This window comes from Ranitomeya variabilis, chromosome 4, assembly GCF_051348905.1.
Source record: "Ranitomeya variabilis isolate aRanVar5 chromosome 4, aRanVar5.hap1, whole genome shotgun sequence".
In the NCBI taxonomy this organism is placed as follows: Eukaryota; Metazoa; Chordata; class Amphibia; order Anura; family Dendrobatidae; genus Ranitomeya; species Ranitomeya variabilis.
The window spans coordinates 174,260,202-174,283,647 of record NC_135235.1 but is presented as its reverse complement, the minus strand read 5'-3'; the positions used below and the strand labels follow the sequence as shown (position 1 = coordinate 174,283,647).

General features: G+C 45.5%; 1 protein-coding gene across 9 annotated transcripts in view; it reads left to right on the top strand.

Annotated features, from left to right (window-relative positions):
• Positions 1-23,446, top strand: part of ZMIZ1 (zinc finger MIZ-type containing 1) — a 626,177-nt gene that overhangs the window by 558,505 nt on the left and 44,226 nt on the right. The window lies entirely within an intron of this gene.

Here is a 23,446-nt window from a genome sequence, read left to right as displayed (position 1 = left end):
CGCCTCCTCTTCCTTCATTAGCGTTCCCGGCGCCTGCGCTGTAAGTTCGAAAGGGAACGCAACTGCGCATCCCCGAAAAAAAAAATAACAGAGCAGGCGCCTGGAACGCTAATGACGCGCAGAGGCCATGAGTGACGGCTGTGAGGCATCTGGATTAAGGGGGAAAGACCTGCCCCCTGGCGATTTCAAGGTATGAGGGACAAATTTCAAAAGCGATTATTGCAGCAGTGCCAGGGACCCGAACTAAAAGAGCCACCTTGTCAGAATGCAGCATTAGTGCAGCACAGGGTGGCTCTTTTAGTTACAAACGCCTGGGGGGGGGGGTGACAGGTTCCCTTTTAATAAATGTGGGAAATTGTGTTTCTGATTTCAGGACACACATCACCTTTTTTCTGTGACCTGTGGCAAATGTGCTTTATTTTTTATACATATTGCACATTGTTTGTTTTTTCTCAATAGAAATGTTTACATTTAAAGGGAATCTGTCATGTGATTTGCGCTGCCAGAACCATGGGCAGCATGAAACTTACAAAATACCCTCGTTTTACTCTGAATTGCTCTGGCATTTCAGAGAAATTTGCTTTAAATAGGGGGCACAAACCAAGGTGGGCCCCCACTGGCATCTTGCCCTTCTCTGCATGATTGACAGGTCTCTCTTTATGTGTTGGTAATCGCCGCCGATTTGTTCCCAGTCCCCCATTTGACATATGTTTTCTCAGAAACGCTGGAGAGGAGTGACACATGCATATTTGCTGATGGTTCAAGCAGCGTGAATCACCTGACAGGTTCCCTTTAATTCTCCTGTCTGGCTCTCCTACATAAGTGTTTGCACTTACTTGACCTTTTAGTAATGTGGGTAAATAAGAACCTACATAGAAAGTAGTTTTAGATGTGGTCACTGTGCTTGCTTTGGCTGCTGTGGTTGAGAGCAGTGCTCAGGTTACATGAGGTCTGTGGAGACATATGGGCTACTGCACCTGACTGCGGCCTTCCATTAGCATGACTCTGCTCTGTATCTTGTGCCGCCATATGCTGCTTTGCTGTAAATGAGCAGGTACGTACAAGGCCGTCCAGATGTACTAGGGAAAAGGAGATTTGCTGCATAATCTTGACCTTGCTGGGAAATGGCAGACTTCTGCCACAATGTATTGCAAGGATATTACAAGGTTAAATATAGACAGAGGAAAGCATTAAGCTACGATTCAGAACAAAATCGCATCACTTTGCAGTAACAGAGATGGTTGTTTGTTCCCATAAAGATGGAAGGTAGAGCAGTGTGCCTCGGGGACTCACTGACTATCATACATTGTCGTGAGTCATGAGTAAGAGTGCCTAGTGCAGTCGAAACGCGTCGACTGGGTCATGTCGACCATGCATTTTTCTTTTGTATGTACCATATTTTCTTTTGAAAAAGAAAAGGAAAATCCAGTTCTGCTGAGCTGGACTCCATTTTTTTCTATTATCATACATTCTACAGGAAATTAGCAACATTTGGACATTTGCTACTAAGGGTATGTGTCCACGGGCCGGTTTACATCTGGATTAGCTGGGGATTGAACGCATAGATGTTACAGCATAGTGGAGGGGATTTTATGAAATCCCGTCTCCACTATGCGTGCGAACACGCACCCGGCGGCCCTGTGTTCACAGACATGCGGCGCATCTTTTTAGAACTCGGCATGTCTGTTTACCTTGCGGCGATGCTCCGTCGCTGCAACGTAAATCACAGGGCCCTATGCATAGGGCGTGGAGATTCCGGATGTGTGCAATGAACACATCCGGAATCACCGTGCGTTCAGAAGGGAGCGGCGCTTTAGGCGGAGCGGATTTTCCACTCCGTCCAAAGCGCCGTAAACCCGGACAGTGGACACGCACCCTTAGTATATTCTACCTCTTCTACACCGATGTTTGCATTCCCTGCAGAAATTGTACCTAATAGAATTAACATAATTAATTAGTCCAACTAGCGGCTTTAAAGCAGACCTGCTACTAGATCTCACAATACAGACTGATTATATGATTACATACATCTCTTGTAGCTGATGAGACTGGTGTGCTTACTTTGAAAAGCCATGATGGATTGGAATGCAATGCATGCTATATGTAGATGTGCCTTGGTTGGATTCACACCCTGGACTTCTGCTTTACGAATTGGCAAAAGTTTGAACCCAAGATCAGCGATGTAATGTATTTGGAGAAATCCTTCTCTTTATTTCCCACCAGTACACTGATATTAGAAACAAAGAAATGTCTACAGCTTAAAATGATGAGCTCTCATAACTTCTGAAGGGTGGGGTTAAAAAGTCCCCTTTTAATGTTTGAAAACTAAATAATGTGACCGCCCTGTTTGACTAAACATGTCTACTTCTAGCAGGTAAAAAAGGTAAATGATTTGTGTAGTAATTGAGGTGATAGAGGCACCTTTGATGGGAGTGCGTCTTAGGGACAGGCGTACTTATGGTGCAGCATGTGCGGCCACACTGGGGCCTAGCAGTAAGAGAGCCACTTCCACCTCCAAAGCAGCACATAAAGGGGTGCAGTATGATGAACTATTGGACTGTAAAGGGCACACATACTGTTATTGCACAGGTCTCTCTTCTGTCTGGGTCCGCCCTGTGTGACAAGTATAGAGTCCCTTAGGATTGTCTAAAACCTCAACGTATGATTATTAGAGATTGTCTGAGGAAATATCTATTAAATTACAAGTGTAATGCCAACATACACCCAGCAGTTCTAGTGTTTGTTCTGTGAGGAGGAGGACTCGTCGCAGACTGGGTTTCAGTGTGGTCAACCACCATTTGGTGTAACTACCTGGTCTTCCAATGCCATACACAGCTAGAATTCGTCAGGCTAGTGTGATATCAGCAGCAGTAAGGCCCACACCACTGTGGGTTACGGAGGGGCACCCTAATAATGTAATGGGCATTATCTGACCTGGTCAGAATCTTTAATTTTGCCTGGTGGGCATTATATGTAGTATGGTTGTTTGTGGTTTTTTATAACGTTTAATAATACTTTATTAAATAAAAGAGCATTTTTAAGGATTTAGTTTGATGAGCGTTCAGGTGTGTAGTGCCCAGTAATGCTTCGGCTTACAGAGGTGCATCTTGCTAATGTAATAATGTAACAGTCAGGTGTGTAGTGTCCTCCAGTAATGCTTTGACTTACGGAGGTGCATCCTGATAATGTAATGGTCAGGTGTATAGTGCCCAGTAATGCTTTGGCTTACAGTGGTGCATCCTGATAATGTAATGGTCAGGTGTGTAGTGCCCAGTAATGCTTTGGCTTACAGAGGTGCATCCTGATAATGTAATGGTCAGGTGTGTAGTGCCCAGTAATGCTTCGGCTTACAGTGGTGCATCCTGATAACATAATGGTCAGGTGTATAGTGCCCAGTAATGCTTCAGCTTACGGAGATGCATCCTGATAATGTAATGGTCAGGTGTGTAGTGCCCAGTAATGCTTCGGCTTACGGAGGTGCATCCTGATAACGTAATGGTCAGGTGTGTAGTGCCCAGTAATGCTTTGGCTTACAGAGGTGCATCCTGATAATGTAATGGTCAGGTGTGTAGTGCCCAGTAATGCTTTGGCTTACAGAGGTGCATCCTGATAATGTAATGGTCAGGTGTATAGTGCCCAGTAATGCTTCAGCTTACGGAGATGCATCCTGATAATGTAATGGTCAGGTGTGTAGTGCCCAGTAATGCTTCGGCTTACGGAGGTGCATCCCGATAACGTAATGGTCAGGTGTATAGTGCCCAGTAATGCTTCGGCTTACAGAGGTGCATCCTGATGTAATTCTCAGGTGTGTAGTGCCCAGTAATGCTTCGGCGTACGGAGATGCATCTTGATAATGTAATGGTCAGGTGTGTAGTGCCCAGTAATGCTTCGGCATACAGAGGTGCATCCTGATGATGTAATGGTCAGGTGTGTAGTGCCCAGTAATGCTTTGACTTACGGAGGTGCATCCTGATAATGTAATGGTCAGGTGTATAGTGCCCAGTAATGCTTTGGCTTACAGTGGTGCATCCTGATAATGTAATGGTCAGGTGTATAGTGCCCAGTAATGCTTTGGCTTACAGTGGTGCATCCTGATAATGTAATGGTCAGGTGTGTAGTGCCCAGTAATGCTTTGGCTTACAGAGGTGCATCCTGATAATGTAATGGTCAGGTGTGTAGTGCCCAGTAATGCTTCGGCTTACAGAGGTGCATCCTGATAATGTAATGGTCAGGTGTGTAGTGCCCAGTAATGCTTCGGCTTACAGTGGTGCATCCTGATAACATAATGGTCAGGTGTATAGTGCCCAGTAATGCTTCAGCTTACGGAGATGCATCCTGATAATGTAATGGTCAGGTGTGTAGTGCCCAGTAATGCTTCGGCTTACGGAGGTGCATCCTGATAACGTAATGGTCAGGTGTATAGTGCCCAGTAATGCTTTGGCTTATGGAGATGCATCCTGATAACGTAATGGTCAGGTGTATAGTGCCCAGTAATGCTTCGGCTTACAGAGGTGCATCCTGATGTAATTCTCAGGTGTGTAGTGCCCAGTAATGCTTCGGCGTACGGAGATGCATCTTGATAATGTAATGGTCAGGTGTGTAGTGCCCAGTAATGCTTCGGCATACAGAGGTGCATCCTGATAATGTAATGGTCAGGTGTGTAGTGCCCAGTAATGCTTCGGCTTACGGAGATGCATCCTGATAATGTAATGGTCAGGTGTGTAGTGCCCAGTAATGCTTTGGCTTACAGTGGTGCATCCTGATAACATAATGGTCAGGTGTGTAGTGCCCAGTAATGCTTCGGCATCTGGCGGTGCATCCTGATAATGTAATGGTCAGGTGTGTAGTGCCCAGTAATGCTTCGGCTTATGGCGGTGCATCCTGATAATGTAATGGTCAGGTGTATAGTGCCCAGTAATGCTTCGGCTTACGGAGATGCATCCTGATAACGTAATGGTCAGGTGTGTAGTGCCCAGTAATGCTTCGGCTTACAGAGGTGCATCCTGATAATGTAATGGTCAGGTGTGTAGTGCCCAGTAATGCTTCGGCATCTGGCGGTGCATCCTGATAATGTAATGGTCAGGTGTGTAGTGCCCAGTAATGCTTCGGCTTACAGTGGTGCATGCTGATAATGTAATGGTCAGGTGTATAGTGCCTAGTAATGCTTCAGCTTACGGAGATGCATCCTGATAATGTAATGGTCAGGTGTGTAGTGCCCAGTAATGCTTTGGCTTATGGCAGTGCATCCTGATAATGTAATGGTCAGGTGTGTAGTGCCCAGTAATGCTTTGGCTTACGGAGGTGCATCCTGATAACGTAATGGTCAGGTGTATAGTGCCCAGCAATGCTTCGGCTTATGGTGGTGCATCCTGATAATGTAATGGTCAGGTGTGTAGTGCCCAGTAATGCTTCGGCTTATGGCGGTGCATCCTGATAATGTAATGGTCAGGTGTGTAGTGCCCAGTAATGCTTTGGCTTACAGAGGTGCATCCTGATAATGTAATGGTCAGGTGTGTAGTGCCCAGTAATGCTTTGGCTTACAGTGGTGCATCCTGATAATGTAATGGTCAGGTGTGTAGTGCCCAGTAATGCTTCGGCTTACAGAGGTGCATCCTGATAATGTAATGGTCAGGTGTGTAGTGCCCAGTAATGCTTCAGCTTACGGAGATGCATCCTGATAATGTAATGGTCAGGTGTGTAGTGCCCAGTAATACTTCGGCTTACGGAGGTGCATCTTGATAACGTAATGGTCAGGTGTATAGTGCCCAGTAATGCTTTGGCTTATGGAGATGCATCCTGATAACGTAATGGTCAGGTGTATAGTGCCCAGTAATGCTTTGGCTTATGGAGATGCATCCTGATAACGTAATGGTCAGGTGTATAGTGCCCAGTAATGCTTCGGCTTACAGAGGTGCATCCTGATAATGTAATGGTCAGGTGTGTAGTGCCCAGTAATGCTTCGACTTACAGTGGTGCATCCTGATAATGTAATGGTCAGGTGTGTAGTGCCCAGTAATGCTTCGGCATACAGAGGTGCATCCTGATAATGTAATGGTCAGGTGTGTAATTCACAGTAATGCTTCGGCTTACAGTGGTGCATCCTGATAATGTAATGGTCACGTGTGTAGTGCCCAGTAATGCTTTGGCTTACAGTGGTGCATCCTGATAACATAATGGTCAGGTGTATAGTGCCTAGTAATGCTTCAGCTTACGGAGGTGCATCCTGATAACGTAATGGTCAGGTGTATAGTGCCCAGTAATGCTTCGGCTTACGGAGATGCATCCTGATAATGTAATGGTCAGGTGTGTAGTGCCCAGTAATGCTTTGGCTTACAGTGGTGCATCCTGATAACATAATGGTCAGGTGTATAGTGCCTAGTAATGCTTCAGCTTACGGAGGTGCATCCTGATAACGTAATGGTCAGGTGTATAGTGCCCAGTAATGCTTCGGCTTACGGAGATGCATCCTGATAACGTAATGGTCAGGTGTGTAGTGCCCAGTAATGCTTCGGCTTACAGTGGTGCATCCTGATAATGTAATGGTCAGGTGTGTAGTGCCCAGTAATGCTTCGGCTTACAGAGGTGCATCCTGATAATGTAATGGTCAGGTGTGTAGTGCCCAGTAATGCTTCAGCTTACAGAGGTGCATCCTGATAATGTAATGGTCAGGTGTGTAGTGCCCAGTAATGCTTCGGCATCTGGCGGTGCATCCTGATAATGTAATGGTCAGGTGTGTAGTGCCCAGTAATGCTTCGGCTTACAGTGGTGCATGCTGATAATGTAATTCTCAGGTGTATAGTGCCTAGTAATGCTTCAGCTTACGGAGATGCATCCTGATAACGTAATGGTCAGGTGTGTAGTGCCCAGTAATGCTGCAGCTTACAGAGGTGCATCCTGATAATGTAATGGTCAGGTGTGTAGTGCCCAGTAATGCTTTGGCTTATGGCAGTGCATCCTGATAATGTAATGGTCAGGTGTGTAGTGCCCAGTAATGCTTTGGCTTACGGAGGTGCATCCTGATAACGTAATGGTCAGGTGTATAGTGCCCAGCAATGCTTCGGCTTATGGTGGTGCATCCTGATAATGTAATGGTCAGGTGTGTAGTGCCCAGTAATGCTTCGGCTTATGGCGGTGCATCCTGATAATGTAATGGTCAGGTGTGTAGTGCCCAGTAATGCTTCGGCTTACAGTGGTGCATCCTGATAATGTAATGGTCAGGTGTGTAGTGCCCAGTAATGCTTTGGCTTACGGAGGTGCATCCTGATAAACGTAATGGTCAGGTGTATAGTGCCCAGTAATGCTTCGGCTTACGGAGATGCATCCTGATAATGTAATGGTCAGGTGTGTAGTGCCCAGTAATGCTTCGGCTTACAGAGGTGCATCCTGATAATGTAATTCTCAGGTGTGTAGTGCTCAGTAATGCTTCAGCTTACGGAGATGCATCCTGATAATGTAATGGTCAGGTGTGTAGTGCCCAGTAATGCTTTGGCTTACGGAGGTGCATCCTGATAATGTAACGGTCAGGTGTGTAGTGCTCAGTAATGCTTCAGCTTACGGAGATGCATCCTGATAACGTAATGGTCAGGTATATAGTGCCTAGTAATGCTTTGGCTTTCGGAGATGAATCCTGATAATGTAATGGTCAGGTGTGTAGTGCCAAGTAATGCTTCGGCTTATTGAGGTGCATCCTGATGATGTAATGGTCAGGTGTGTAGTGCCCAGTAATGCTTCGGCTTTCAGTGGTGCATCCTGATAACATAATGGTCAGGTGTATAGTGCCTAGTAATGCTTCAGCTTACGGAGGTGCATCCTGATAGCGTAATGGTCAGGTGTATAGTGCCCAGTAATGCTTCGGCTTACGGAGATGCATCCTGATAACGTAATGGTCAGGTGTGTAGTGCCCAGTAATGCTTCGGCTTACAGTGGTGCATCCTGATAATGTAATGGTCAGGTGTGTAGTGGCCAATAATGCTTCGGCTTACAGAGGTGCATCCTGATAATGTAATGGTCAGGTGTGTAGTGCCCAGTAATGCTTCAGCTTACAGAGGTGCATCCTGATAATGTAATGGTCAGGTGTGTAGTGCCCAGTAATGCTTCGGCTTATGGCGGTGCATCCTGATAATGTAATGGTCAGGTGTGTAGTGCCCAGTAATGCTTTGGCTTACGGAGGTGCATCCTGATAACGTAATGGTCAGGTGTGTAGTGCCCAGTAATGCTTCAGCTTACAGAGGTGCATCCTGATAATGTAATGGTCAGGTGTGTAGTGCCCAGTAATGCTTCAGCTTACGGAGGTGCATCCTGATAATGTAATGGTCAGGTGTGTAGTGCCCAGTAATGCTTCGGCATCTGGCGGTGCATCCTGATAATGTAATGGTCAGGTGTGTAGTGCCCAGTAATGCTTCGGCTTACAGAGGTGCATCCTGATAATGTAATTCTCAGGTGTGTAGTGCCCAGTAATGCTTCAGCTTACGGAGATGCATCCTGATAATGTAACGGTCAGGTGTGTAGTGCCCAGTAATGCTTCAGCTTACGGAGGTGCATCCTGATAATGTAATGGTCAGGTGTGTAGTGCCCAGTAATGCTTCGGCATCTGGCGGTGCATCCTGATAATGTAATGGTCAGGTGTGTAGTGCCCAGTAATGCTTCGGCTTACAGAGGTGCATCCTGATAATGTAATTCTCAGGTGTGTAGTGCCCAGTAATGCTTCAGCTTACGGAGATGCATCCTGATAATGTAACGGTCAGGTGTGTAGTGCTCAGTAATGCTTCAGCTTACGGAGATGCATCCTGATAATGTAATGGTCAGGTGTGTAGTGCCCAGTAATGCTTTGGCTTACGGAGGTGCATCCTGATAACGTAATGGTCAGGTATATAGTGCCTAGTAATGCTTCGGCTTTCGGAGATGAATCCTGATAATGTAATGGTCAGGTGTGTAGTGCCCAGTAATGCTTCGGCTTTCAGTGGTGCATCCTGATAACATAATGGTCAGGTGTATAGTGCCTAGTAATGCTTCAGCTTACGGAGGTGCATCCTGATAACGTAATGGTCAGGTGTATAGTGCCCGGTAATGCTTCGGCTTACGGAGATGCATCCTGATAATGTAATGGTCAGGTGTGTAGTGCCCAGTAATGCTTTGGCTTACAGTGGTGCATCCTGATAACATAATGGTCAGGTGTATAGTGCCTAGTAATGCTTCAGCTTACGGAGATGCATCCTGATAATGTAATGGTCAGGTGTGTAGTGCCCAGTAATGCTTCGGCTTACAGTGGTGCATCCTGATAATGTAATGGTCAGGTGTGTAGTGCCCAGTAATGCTTCAGCTTACAGAGGTGCATCCTGATAACGTAATGGTCAGGTGTGTAGTGCCCAGTAATGCTTTGGCTTATGGCAGTGCATCCTGATAATGTAATGGTCAGGTGTGTAGTGCCCAGTAATGCTTCGGCTTACAGTGGTGCATCCTGATAATGTAATGGTCAGGTGTGTAGTGCCCAGTAATGCTTCGGCATCTGGCGGTGCATCCTGATAATGTAATGGTCAGGTGTGTAGTGCCCAGTAATGCTTCAGCTTACAGAGGTGCATCCTAATAATGTAATGGTCAGGTGTGTAGTGCCCAGTAATGCTTTGACTTACGGAGGTGCATCCTGATAAACGTAATGGTCAGGTGTATAGTGCCCAGTAATGCTTCGGCTTACGGAGATGCATCCTGATAATGTAATGGTCAGGTGTGTAGTGCCCAGTAATGCTTCAGCTTACGGAGATGCATCCTGATAATGTAATTCTCAGGTGTGTAGTGCTCAGTAATGCTTCAGCTTACGGAGATGCATCCTGATAATGTAACGGTCAGGTGTGTAGTGCTCAGTAATGCTTCAGCTTACGGAGATGCATCCTGATAATGTAATGGTCAGGTGTATAGTGCCCAGTAATGCTTCGGCTTTCGGAGATGAATCCTGATAATGTAATGGTCAGGTGTGTAGTGCCCAGTAATGCTTCGGCTTATTGAGGTGCATCCTGATGATGTAATGGTCAGGTGTGTAGTGCCCAGTAATGCTTCGGCTTACGGAGATGCATCCTGATAATGTAATGGTCAGGTGTGTAGTGCCCAGTAATGCTTCGGCTTACAGTGGTGCATCCTGATAATGTAATGGTCAGGTGTGTAGTGCCCAGTAATGCTTTGGCTTACGGAGGTGCATCCTGATAACGTAATGGTCAGGTGTGTAGTGCCCAGTAATGCTTCGGCTTACAGTGGTGCATCCTGATAATGTAATGGTCAGGTGTGTAGTGCCCAGTAATGCTTTGGCTTACGGAGGTGCATCCTGATAATGTAATGGTCAGGTGTGTAGTGCCCAGTAATGCTTTGGCTTACAGTGGTGCATCCTGATAATGTAATGGTCAGGTGTGTAGTGCCCAGTAATGCTTTGGCTTACAGTGGTGCATCCTGATAATGTAATGGTCAGGTGTGTAGTGCCCAGTAATGCTTTGGCTTACGGAGTTGCATCCTGATAACGTAATGGTCAGGTGTGTAGTGCCCAGTAATGCTTCGGCTTACAGTGGTGCATCCTGATAATGTAATGGTCAGGTGTGTAGTGCCCAGTAATGCTTTGGCTTACGGAGGTGCATCCTGATAATGTAATGGTCAGGTGTGTAGTGCCCAGTAATGCTTTGGCTTACAGTGGTGCATCCTGATAATGTAATGGTCAGGTGTGTAGTGCCCAGTAATGCTTTGGCTTACGGAGGTGCATCCTGATAATGTAATGGTCAGGTGTGTAGTGCCCAGTAATGCTTTGGCTTACGGAGATGCATCCTGATAATGTAATGGTCAGGTGTGTAGTGCCCAGTAATGCTTTGGCTTACAGTGGTGCATCCTGATAATGTAATGGTCAGGTGTGTAGTGCCCAGTAATGCTTTGGCTTACGGAGTTGCATCCTGATAACGTAATGGTCAGGTGTGTAGTGCCCAGTAATGCTTTGGCTTACAGTGGTGCATCCTGATAATGTAATGGTCAGGTGTGTAGTGCCCAGTAATGCTTTGGCTTACGGAGTTGCATCCTGATAACGTAATGGTCAGGTGTGTAGTGCCCAGTAATGCTTTGGCTTACAGTGGTGCATCCTGATAATGTAATGGTCACGTGTGTAGTGCCCAGTAATGCTTTGACTTACGGAGATGCATCCTGATAATGTAATGGTCACGTGTGTAGTGCCCAGTAATGCTTTGACTTACGGAGGTGCATCCTGATAATGTAATGGTCAGGTGTGTAGTGCCCAGTAATGCTTTGGCTTACGGAGTTGCATCCTGATAACGTAATGGTCAGGTGTGTAGTGCCCAGTAATGCTTTGGCTTACAGTGGTGCATCCTGATAATGTAATGGTCAGGTGTGTAGTGCCCAGTAATGCTTTGGCTTACGGAGGTGCATCCTGATAACGTAATGGTCAGGTGTGTAGTGCCCAGTAATGCTTTGGCTTACGGAGGTGCATCCTGATAATGTAATGGTCAGGTGTGTAGTGCCACATGTCATGTCATCGACTCATCCTCCTTTTTTGCAATCTGTCTTTGAAACACCAGAAGTTAACAGCCTCACAGAAAATAAATTATTCATCCTAATGATCCAGAACAAGGTGAGGAAGATCTCAGGGACAACTAAGGCTGTATATTTGCAGACTTTTCTCTATACAGCTAATGTGACACAACTACCTCCTCCTCCAGCTGTCCCATTGTGTGGAACCATGGAACAGACCATGACCCCCCTGAAGCCTCAGCCGAAGGATATTGATTAGGATGAGGATCCCTCTCCTGCTCCATGGAAGTGACACTTTGCTTTGAATGCATAGGGCTGTAGAAAATGTTGGCGCCATGTAAATAAGTAATGATGATAATGGCTTCTCTCAGAGACACACGTACTTCTGTCAGCCGGAGAATGGGGTGAGTCATTTTCATATAATGTTGCCTCTTCTCTGTGTCACTCTGTTCCCCCCTGAGGACTCTCGCTTCTATTTTTACACAAGTGTCACATGTAGGAGCTGGGCTTCTGCTGTCCCCTTCTGTGATGAGGCGGCCAGTGCGAAGATTTAACAGGTCTCTTTTTTTTCACATTTCGGGGTCTCGAGCACTTGTTATTACATAGGTGGTACAGAAATGTCCCTCAGAAGGGGACCATCACTGATGCCTCACTTCTGCTTGCTTACTTCACAAGTCACCAGTTTCATTGGTTTCCTCAGCTGGGAATCCAGATAAGAAGCCGAAATAATGACTGTATTGAAAGAACAACTTTCTTTCACTCTCTTGCACATTTTATTTGACCATGTTCTCACACCAGCAAAGCCGATTTCCCAGGGATTCCCAGGAAACATAACAGTTTATTCTCTGCCAGCTGATCCGTCTAGTCTATAGTAGAAGTCTGTATATTTCATTAGTGTTGGCTTCATTTCTTTGCTGAGAGCTGCAAAGGACACAAGTGTGCAATGAGTGTCTTCTCCCCTCCCCCCTTCTGTGACTGCTGCATTGCCCCTCACTCCTCTGCTCTGTAGGTGGATGCTATTTCGGTCCTTGCTGTATTACCCATCTAACAATCGATTCCATTGCCTGCCAACCCGGCCTGGAGGAGCCGACTGAGGCACTCTGCACATCACCTGGGACAGTTGCCTAGCTTCCTTTGTTTCATGACCTAATTGGTCCAGCTGTCAACTGGGTCTAGGTATTAACCTTGTGGGTACCAGTGTCGTGCACAGAGACCGGAAACGATCTCCACCCACAGCCCCTTTGTCATATGCTCAGATCTTGAATTTCGCTTTGGATACAAGATGTCGGCATTTATTTATGACAAATAACATCTTCAGGTGCTAAGTTTGCAACCAACTTGATAACACTTGTACTGTAGTGCCGCCTCCATTCAGGTAAGCTCAGTGCATACATTAGTGCCGGACTGGGGTACATAGGGCCCACCAGTAACACTGCCGTTGGGGCCACTGATCAGCAGCTACATTGCCCTCATTCACACATGTACCTTGGCTACTATAGAATAATAATTGTGTAGCTTCTCTGACTGATGAGATTCTGCCTCTGTCTGTATATAATGCTGCTCATATAGGGGGATGGCCGCTGGGATTCACCTGGTCCCTGTGGGCCAGTCTGAGCATACAGGAGGCTATTGAATATGACCACTGAGATATGGCAGTAGGAATTGGAGGATCACATCAATTAGTACAAAAAGTATTGTCTTCCTCTCACTTCAGAGATGATGGAGACTGAGCTAATCCTGGAGGCTTGGGATTATTCCGTTTTATTGGCCAGATACCATATAAGATTGTGATGCTGAGAGCTGCTTGTGGGAAGCAGTCGCCCACATTGGGAATCGCGTCCTCTGTATATGTCCCCACTTTGGATAGCCTGTATTTGGCTTACAATAGCTGGATACGATGACTAGGCTGGTGATTCTCTCTGTCGAGCTACTTGTATTTTATGCCTAATAATTGAATAATTAAGGGTGCGTGTTGGCGGAGTGTTTGTACTAGTGGCATCTGTTATTACTTACGGTATTACTACACACAGATATAGTTACTTGGCATTTTAATAGTTAAAGTGATAGTGATGTGTAGCCATGGCCTGGCCCAGTCACTGATCTGCTCTGGAAGGGGCACTTTGTGACCTCCAGTAACGCCCGTGCCACCTCTATTTATAGTTACTATGGAAAGGAAAGGTTTGGTTTCATGTAGCAACAGTGCCAGTTAGTCAGCCATATGGTGCAGAGAGGAGTCTGCTGCACACCCAGCTCTCCTACATCCACCCAGCTTACAGCTTTGGAGTGTGCAGGCAGCTTCTGTGAGCCAGGAGGGGGAGGGGAGAAGTGTTAGTGTGGCCCCCACCCCCCTCCTTCTCTTTTGTACTAAACAGCTTTAACTCATTCCTGACATACTAATTACCAAGATCAACAGTAAGCAGTGCCATGTCTAACCAGCCAGCCAGGAGTGAGACCTGTCACTACACAACACATGGCCTGCTGGCTAGTGTGCAGACCCTACACTACCTCATGGCTCACATGTAATGGGGCATGAGACCATTCAACAGATAACATACACCTGCCGTGGTGCCATGCATGCGGAATACCCACGAAGGCTGCATCCAGTGCATTATCCTGCCTAGTTATTTCAGGAGATGTATGAGGCTTAATGTGGATATGTCACCAGGCCTCACAGTGCATCCGTGTCCATTATTCAATAGATCGCTTAGGCCTCTTTCACACTTCAGTCTTTTGGCGTCAGTTTGAAACCTCCATTTTCGTCAAATAGCGGATCCGCCATTTTTTTTGGCGGATCTGCTATTTTCCCATAGACATGCATTAGCGACGGATTGTGGCGGATGGTCGTCCGTTCCATCCGCCATGCGACGGATCCGTCGAGATTTGGCGGACGTCATCTAGACATTGACGGATATTATAACGTTTTTTGTCTGCGCCGAAATGGCGGTTCACGACGGATCCATCGCGTCCGCCATTCCATAGAAAGGCCGCCTATGGGCAGCGGATCCGTCTCGACCGTCATTTGGCGGAGCCGTCGCCCCAATCCGCTTTTTTAATTGAGCATGCTCCAAAAAGTAGATACTTTTCCCAGACAACCCCCAAGTAACGGATCCGTCAAAAAAACGGATCCGTTAGAACCGTTTTCTCAACAATTGTGACGGATCCGTCGATCCGTCACTATGTCGGAGCAGACTGACGCCAAACAACTGAAGTGTGAAAGAAGCCTCAGGTGTACTCACTTAATAGACTTGTGGCAGAATGGAGCAATCCTCCAGTTACAGTGAGCAGTATGCAAATGTTTCCTTTATTATCAGGCAGGAACCTGTCACATCATGACACAATGCTCTGTGTCTTGGCATAATATTCTTTTCCTCCAAGTATCCTATTAGTAACCACAATGCAAGTAAATGCCATATCCTAGTATATTAAAGGAGCATTCCACCAAACTTTATTTATTGCCAAAACCTGCATTCATGTAGTGTAAGTATATTTCCCGTCTTCGAGTGCCGCTTCGGTCTCACTCACGTGACAGAAATTCTGATTCACTGTATCACACTGGCTGTACATGTGACGCACCAGTGACTTTTACAATGTGAGCCTATGGAGCGTCAGTACAAGGCTCAGAACCAGGCTCCATAGGCTCACTGTGTAAAAGACAAACATATGGAGCGATTCATCAAGCCTTTACCCCTGAAAACTGTCGAAAAACACTTGAAAAGTTGCTGGATTTTTGTGCAAAGTGGAGTTGCGTAAACAATTTGCAACTTTTGGTGTTTTCTTCCCTGTTTGACAGGGAGGAGCTGGAATGAGAAGTGGCTACACTTGCTCATCAAAAGTGGCGGCGTTTCTTACCCCAGAAATGCTACTCCAGTCTCTGATGCAATGAGGCCACGCCACTGAGAAAATGCTCTTTATGAATTCTGCACATCGTACTCCAACGAGCCGTTCATTTAGGCTTGGTTCACATTGCGTTAGTGCAGTCCGTTCAGCGCATACGCTAACGGACTGCACTAACGCAAGTCCCGACTTTGGCACAGCGCTAGCGCAGATGGAGCATCTGCTAGCTCCATCTGCGCTAGCAGTGACGGACCCGGAAACGCTGCAGCCCGCGTCTCGGGTCCGTCACTCAATGACGGAACATCCCTAGCACACGCCCATTGTGGGAGTGCGCTAGTGATGCGTCTGCCATAGGAAGTAATGGCGGCGTTAACGGACTACGTTACACCGCGTTATGCCGCGGTGTAACATAGTCCGTTTAACGGATCACACTAACGCAGTGTGAACCCTGACGTGTGCAATATCAGAATACTAGGCTTATTGAATTGGCCCCATAGAGCACAATATAATGTAAGCAAGTCTGAATTACAGTCACATAAGTAAGAAGAGGAACTGCGCTGGAAACCAGGAAAAATGGCAATCAGTGAGTATATTAACACACTTGCATAATACTGACATTTACACAGATTTAAGCAATAAAAGTGTTTTGTGGGAGTGCTTCTTTTAAAGGGAACCTATATAGTGAAAAAAGGCTATTAACCTGCAGATATAGGGTTAATCAGCAGGCTAATAGCATTCTCGACCTGCCAGGTGACTTCAGTTAGGGCCCAACTGCAGGGAAAAAACAAACTTTATTCCTTTCTGAATCAGGCAGCGGTGCTGATTCAGTCACCACTCTGTGTATAGAGAGCGGTCGCTGTTACCGCACCCCTAGTGCTGACTGACAGCTGGCTTAGCATTAGGGCCTGGCTGAGCACAGAGCGGTGACTGAACCTGCGCCGGTGCCAGCCCCGTGACTGAACGCCAAATACTCCCAGGAGGAATAAAGGTAATTTCCTTTCCGCAGCCAGGCTCCAAGTGCAGGTTCAGAACCCTGTTAACCCAATATCTGCAGCATTTTTTCACGTGACCGGTTCCCTTTAAAGAAACCACATATAGACAGTCATGTATCACATATGGTGTCTGACAAGTATTTTTCTGTGATTTTTTTTTTTCAACTGCGTTCACTCTCTATTTTGTTATTGGTTTTTTTCCTGTTATAAAGGAAGAGTGTAGTGCTTTCCACTTCCGATGCTGAATTGTGCACATAACCTAACCACTGAAAACCCACAAAAGAGCTACAATATGACAGTAGATCTGAACTGCTTCTCTCGAAAAGTCATCAGGATTTGCTTTTAATTACAATTGCGTTGTGTAGGGAGTCGGGACCCATAAAAGGGATATCCTCATACTATAGTTTTGTTTTCGTTGTTCTCATTGGAAAGTGCACATTGTACATTTAGACTGAAGACAGCAAAACCACAAAGGGACACCTATGAAAACATGGTTTGAAGAAACGTGTGAAACCAGTCAGAACCCTAGATTCCTCAAAGTTCCCCCCTTTTTAGTCTGATGACAGCTTTGGAATTTTCTCAAGAAGCTTATTCAGGCCTCACCTGAAATGGCTTGTAATATTCTTGTAGGATTTCCCAGAGAGGTACTGACAACTTGTTGGCTGCTTTGCTTTCACTTTGGTATATAACTCATCCCAAACCATATCAATTGGGTTGAGGTTGGGTGATAGTGGAGGCCATGTCCTCTTATGGAGCCTCCATCCTTGCCTCTCCTTTGTGACATGGTCCTTGCATAGCCTGGAGGTGTTTTGGGTCCCTGGAGAATGTAAGCCCACAAGGGCAGGGTCCTCTCCCCTCTGTATCAGTCTGTAATTGTTAGTTTATTTACTGTAAGTGATATTTGTATTTTGATGTAACCCCGTCTCATGTACAGCACCATGGAATTAATGGTGCTATATAAATAAATAATAATAATAATTGTCCAATTGCAGCACATGATGTTGTTACGCAGTGTCTATTTACACAGACCAACCAGCAGCATTTTTATCAATGAGCCGTCGTTTCAATGCCTTTTTACACAAGCAGACCAAAATAAACAATCGGTAATATAACGCTTAGTGCACATAAACTCCCATGACTCTCTGCAGTGTGAGTCCAGTTTACAAATAACTATGCATTGCCGAGAATGGTGATCTTTTGAGCTGCGCAAAAGATCATTTCACTGGATGAACAGCAGCCTGTTTACACGTTAACGATTAATTTGAAATGTACAATTCAGATGGAATGGCATGACATTGCAAGATGATGGGTAATTATGATTTATTCCAAATTCATGGCAGAATGATGCACTATCATTCCCCATTACTTACATTAGAGGTCCTTGCCTTATTCTGGCTTAGAACAGATGTGGATAGGTCTCAGCACTGTATGGAGCTGTGTATAGCACTGCCTCTGCTAAACACTTCTGATGGGCACAAACACTTTCTGAAAGCCAGTGACTCCACAAATGAACTCTTGACGAGACAGTCTGTTCACTGGAAGCCATTTCTGGTGACACCTAATGAAGCTGCTTGAGATAATACCAGGGGGTGTAAACCTGCCATCAGAGTAAGGGTACCGTTACACTAAACGATTTACCAATGATCACGACCAGCGATACGACCTGGCCGTGATCGTTGGTAAGTCGTTGTGTGGTCGCTGGAGAGCTGTCACACAGACAGCTCTCCAGCGACCAACGATGCCGAAGTCCCCGGGTAACCAGGGTAAACATCAGGTTACTAAGCGCAGGGCTGCGCTTAGTAACCCGATGTTTACCCTGGTTACCATTGTAAATGTAAAAAAACCAAAAACACTACATACTCACATTCCGGTGACTGTCACGTCCCTCGCCATCAGCTTCCCGCACTGACTATGTGTCAGTGCCGGCCGTAAAGCACAGCACAGCGGTGACGTCACCGCTGTGCTCTGCTTTTACTTTACGGCCGGCGCTCACAGTCAGTGCGGGAAGCTGACGGTGAGGGACGTGACAGACATCAGAAGGTGAGTATGTAGTGGTTTTTTTTACATTTACGATGGTAACCAGGGTAAACATCGGGTTACTAAGCGCGGCCCTGCGCTTAGTAACCCGATGTTTACCCTGGTTACAAGCGAACACATCGCTGGATCGGTGTCACACACACCGATCCAGCGATGACAGCGGGTGATCCAGCGACGAAATAAAGTTTCAAACGATCTGCTACGACGTACGATTCTCAGCGGGGTCCCTGATCGCAGTAGCGTGTAAACACAGCGAGATCGTATGTATATCGCTGGAACGTCACGGATCGTGCCGTCGTAGCGACCAAAGTGCCACTGTGAGACGGTACCCTAAGGGCTCATTCCCACTTCCGATGAAATCAGACAAATGTTATTCTATCATTGTGTGTTCATCTCCGTTTTTTTTTCCAACTTAGATCACGATCAGACTGGAAAAAAATTACAGCATGCTGCGATTGTAATAGGAAATCAGATTGTATTCAGCAATAGAAGTCAATAGGTGTGAGAATAAAATTGCACAGCACTCGGACCATGCGAGTGCTATCTGAGTTTTACACATTTGAAAAGCCGGCAATTCATCTGCTGCGTACAGTAAAATCACACTGACAGCTTAGTATAGAATAGATATATACATAGAATAGATAGACATATAGATGTCAGTGACATACACACATACATACAGTATATATACTGTATATGTATATATGTTACATAGAAGAAAAGCCGGCAATTCAGCAGCCACTAAGTGTAAAATCACAGCAGGAGCCGACAGGATAGAATAGATAGATTACATACAGTAAAAACACATAGCATAGATAGATATACAGATGTCAGTGACATATACAATTAATACAATGCATATATAGCTTACTGTACATGTACTTAAATATTAAAGGATTATTTGTCTGAAATGGGTAATTTTCTCAACCAGCAGAGGGAAAGCTGACGGCTGGGGGCAGATGTTTATAGCCTGGGAAGGGGGAAATAATCATGGAACTTCCCAGGCTATTAATATCAGCTCACAGCTTTATACCTGGCCTTTGCTGGCTGTTAAAATGCCCCCCCCCCCCCCCCAAAAAAAAAAAAAAAAGACGTAGGGTCCCCCTATAATTAATAACTAGCAAAGGTTATGTAGACAGCCGTGGGCTGTTATTAATAGCCTAGGAAGGGGCCATGGATACTGCCCCCCCACACCAGGCTAAAAACATCAGCTCTCAGCCGCAAGTGAGGTGATAGTTGAGGGTTGATATCACCTTTGTATTGTTTATTGAAATTTTCCCACGGTGCTCGCGCTGACATCAGATCGGTGAAGTAAGTTCATTGGCTGTGAACTCCCAGGACGTTTCTGACGGCACCGCGAGCAGGAGAACTTTCTCAATCTCGCGGTGGTGGCAGACTGGTAATAGGAGTTCATAGGGAGACACTGAGCACACACTACTCAGTGTCTCTGCTGGATGATAGGCTGTATGGTCACATCATGCAACCTGCCATCTAGATGTAGCAGAGCTAGACCCGTCATGGGACAAATGGATTATCAATTTCTCTGCAAAAAGGTGAGGAATATTTTTATTTGTTATTTTAATTCTTTTGCAGAAGTCAATGGCGTCTGTGGAATGGGTGATGTCGTAAGTATGGTTTAATTAAGATTTATTAACCCCTTTCTGCCATCCGACATTTTGTCCATGTGACCTGGGCCCTAATTCCCATGGACGGAATAGTACGTCACATGTGATAAGCCGTGCTCACAGGGGGAGCACGGCCGGGTGTCAGCTGATTATCACAGCTGATCAAACTAGATCACAGCGTTCCGGTGGCATAGAGAAGCATCGTGCAGGGAGGGGGCTCAATGCGTGCTTCCCTCAGAACAACACGATGTGATCGCGTTGTTCTGAGGTTCTCCCTCCCTTCAGACCCCTGGATCCAAGATGGCTGCGGGGTCCTTCCGGGTACTACAGGGAGATGGTTTCTCAGTGCCTGCTGAGAGCAGGCATCGGCAAGCCTCCTTCACTGCCTGTCAGATCGCTGATCTGATACAGTGCTGTGCAAAGTCTCAGAGCAGCGATCTGACTTTATACAGTGATGTCCCACCCTGGGGCAAGTTAAAAAAAATTAAAAAGATAAATATTATACTGTGTAAAAATATTTTTTTCTAAATTCCTAAATAAAGAAAAAATAATAATTACTGTTCCAATAAATACATTTCTTTATGTAAATAAAAAATTAATAAAATTACACATATTTAGTATTTCCGCGTCCGTAACAACCCGACCTATAAAACTGTCCTACTAGATCCCCTTCAGTGAACACCGTAAAAACATAAATAAAAACCAAGGCACAAAACAATGCTTTATCATCATACCACCGAACAAAAAGTGGAGTAAGACGCGATCTAAAAGATTGATATAAATAACCATGGTACCGCTGAAAACATCATCTTGTCCCTCAAAAAACGAGCCGCCATACAGCGTCATCAGCGAAAAAATAAAAAATGATAGCTCTCAGAATAAAGCGATGCAAAAGAAATTATTTTATATAAAATAGTTTTTATTGTATAAAAGCGCCAAAACATAAAAAAATTCTATACTGGGCCAATTTTCTGAAGATAAGCACACATTAGATTCTCTACATCAGCTGCTTCATTCTCTCATTCATTCTGATCATCAATTCTGATCTTACAGCTCCACAAGGTTCATTTTGTGTGTAATTGTCAAAGTGCTGCCAGCAGGTGAATGTAAACAAGGGCATGTGTATGACAATCATTCAAAAGACTGCCAATGAGTAGCAAAGAGGTGGGAAATTTGAAGTGTCTGCTACATGAAGCCATTGTATGTACTTTCATTTGATCTGTCAGGAAATGAAGGCAACTGCGCCATCTAGTGGTAATTGTTAATATCTTGTACTCCTCTCCCATTGCAGGTTTAGTGTTTGCATATATATTGATGGGCTTTAGCTGTAAATGCACTGGCTAGGAAGCTGCTGAGTAGACGCTTTATCCTATGTTCCTATCCTGGTCAATAGTCCAGGACTGTTAACTATCGGTTCCCGAATGTCAATAAAAATTCTTATTCGTATTTTCTTTGAGTGTAGATTAGATGTATCTGTGTGTATGTGTCTAAGTACCCATTTCTTATTGTAGGCTCCGTAGCAATGATCACCACTCCTCTTGCGTTAGACTACATCATTGTCTGTGTTTGTGTCTTTCCGCCTGCAGGGGAGAGGCAGCAAGTGTGACACTATGGAGGCGTGTGTGCGCTCCCCAGTGTCTGCTCTGGTCGTGCTTGCCATCTGTTTTTGTCTGCATGTGCCAAGCCCACATATATCTTGCTGAGCCTCAGCCTCTCTCCCAACGCCACATGCCTAGGATACCATGGATTGCCGTGGCACGCTATGCCCACCCTGAAGCCAGTTCAATAATAGTGTAATAAGGATCCATGAATGACTATTCAGTTCCTAGCCATTATATCTTACTGATTTCCAGGGTCGTGGTCAGGACTTGATTCCCAGGTGGGGTGGGGCAAGCTCCCCCAAGTGGGCCCCTAACTCAAGTAACACTTGTGTATAATTGAAGAGGTGTACATTAGTTATAGTGGCTCTAAACACCGCAGAGGGCACTTCACTAGATAACGAAGCTTTCCAAATGAGCAAAAGCACGTGCTGCTACATGACCCGACTCTTGTTTGGCAGGAACACTCCACGCTCTTGCCTACCCGCTTTCTAATTTGTAGGTGTGGGGACTCTCTTGCTTGATTGACAGCATTCTTACAATGAATTGAACTGTGCACTCTGATGTTACAAGCAAAACAACCCAGGAGTCCCGAGCTGCAGAGCCGCGCTTGCAAGCTCTATTGAAAAAGGAAACTGCAAAGTTGCTCATTATACAAACACTTTGCAATGTTAACCATTTATGAGTAGGATATCCCTTTAAACATTATGGGCTGCCACCCTAAGGGTGATGTTTTAATAGTTTCGCATCACTATGGGAAAAATGACCATTGGGCAAGTTTTGGATTTCCACTATATTAATTAGCTTTCGCTTTCTTAAGTTTTAAAAATAAAATTAATGAGGTGGTCTACTACTAGGGCAACCACTTATCAGTCTGAATGTTTTCCCCTGATAAATAAAAATAGTTATACTCCCCTCCCATGTCCGCCCCGTTCCAACAGTGTTAGCACTCGCGTTCCCGGGGCTCACATGACGTTGTTATGATACGTGAGCCCTGCGGCCAATCGGCTCTCACGTCACTGTCCCCACCTTCTGGCGGATAAGTAATGAGTAGGAAGTCAGGGCTGCAGCTGGTCGCTCAGTCACGTGAGAGCTGATTGGGCGCAGGGCTCACGTATCATAACAACCTCACGTGAGCCCCAGGCACACAAGGGCTGACACCACTGGAACATTGCCGGCATTGGAAGGGGTATAGATGTTTTTATTTTAACGGGGATAAACATTCAGACTGAGAAGTGGTTGTCCTAGTACTAGACGACCCCTTTAATCTTTGTCATTTTGATTGCTAGGCTACCTATGCAGAGTGCAGCAGTCCATGTTCCTAGCATTTTTGTAGCAACTTTGGAAAATGTTGAGCCCACAATGTGTGACTGCAGCCCTGTTGAGTGTGCTCTTGTCAGTTCATGCAGTGCATATCAGTCATACCATCACCACTTGCTGCGCTCTGCACACTACACAAAGTGTACTACTACTGTAAAGTGCAGTAGTCAGGCTGACGTCTGCCCTCTGGCAAAGCTGGGCTCAGTGTGCAATGTGCAGAGACTACTGCACTCTGCTTACTATATGCAGTGAGGCGTGGGATCCGTGCTAGCCACCATCCTCCTAGCTATGTTTCTACATGATTCCTCATCTAACTTACATGCGTGCATTAATCCCATTTTTCTGTGCTGTATCACACATGTTCTACAGTTCAGGAGTTCAAGACAACTTGTGCACTTTATAGATACAATGATTCGTTCCTCCAGCACTATGTAAAATATATAGCACGCCTAATTGGTCATTTACCCATTACTCCTGTCTTTACACAGTGCTATGCATTTTATGGTTTGCAGTTCTGTTTAATTTCTTA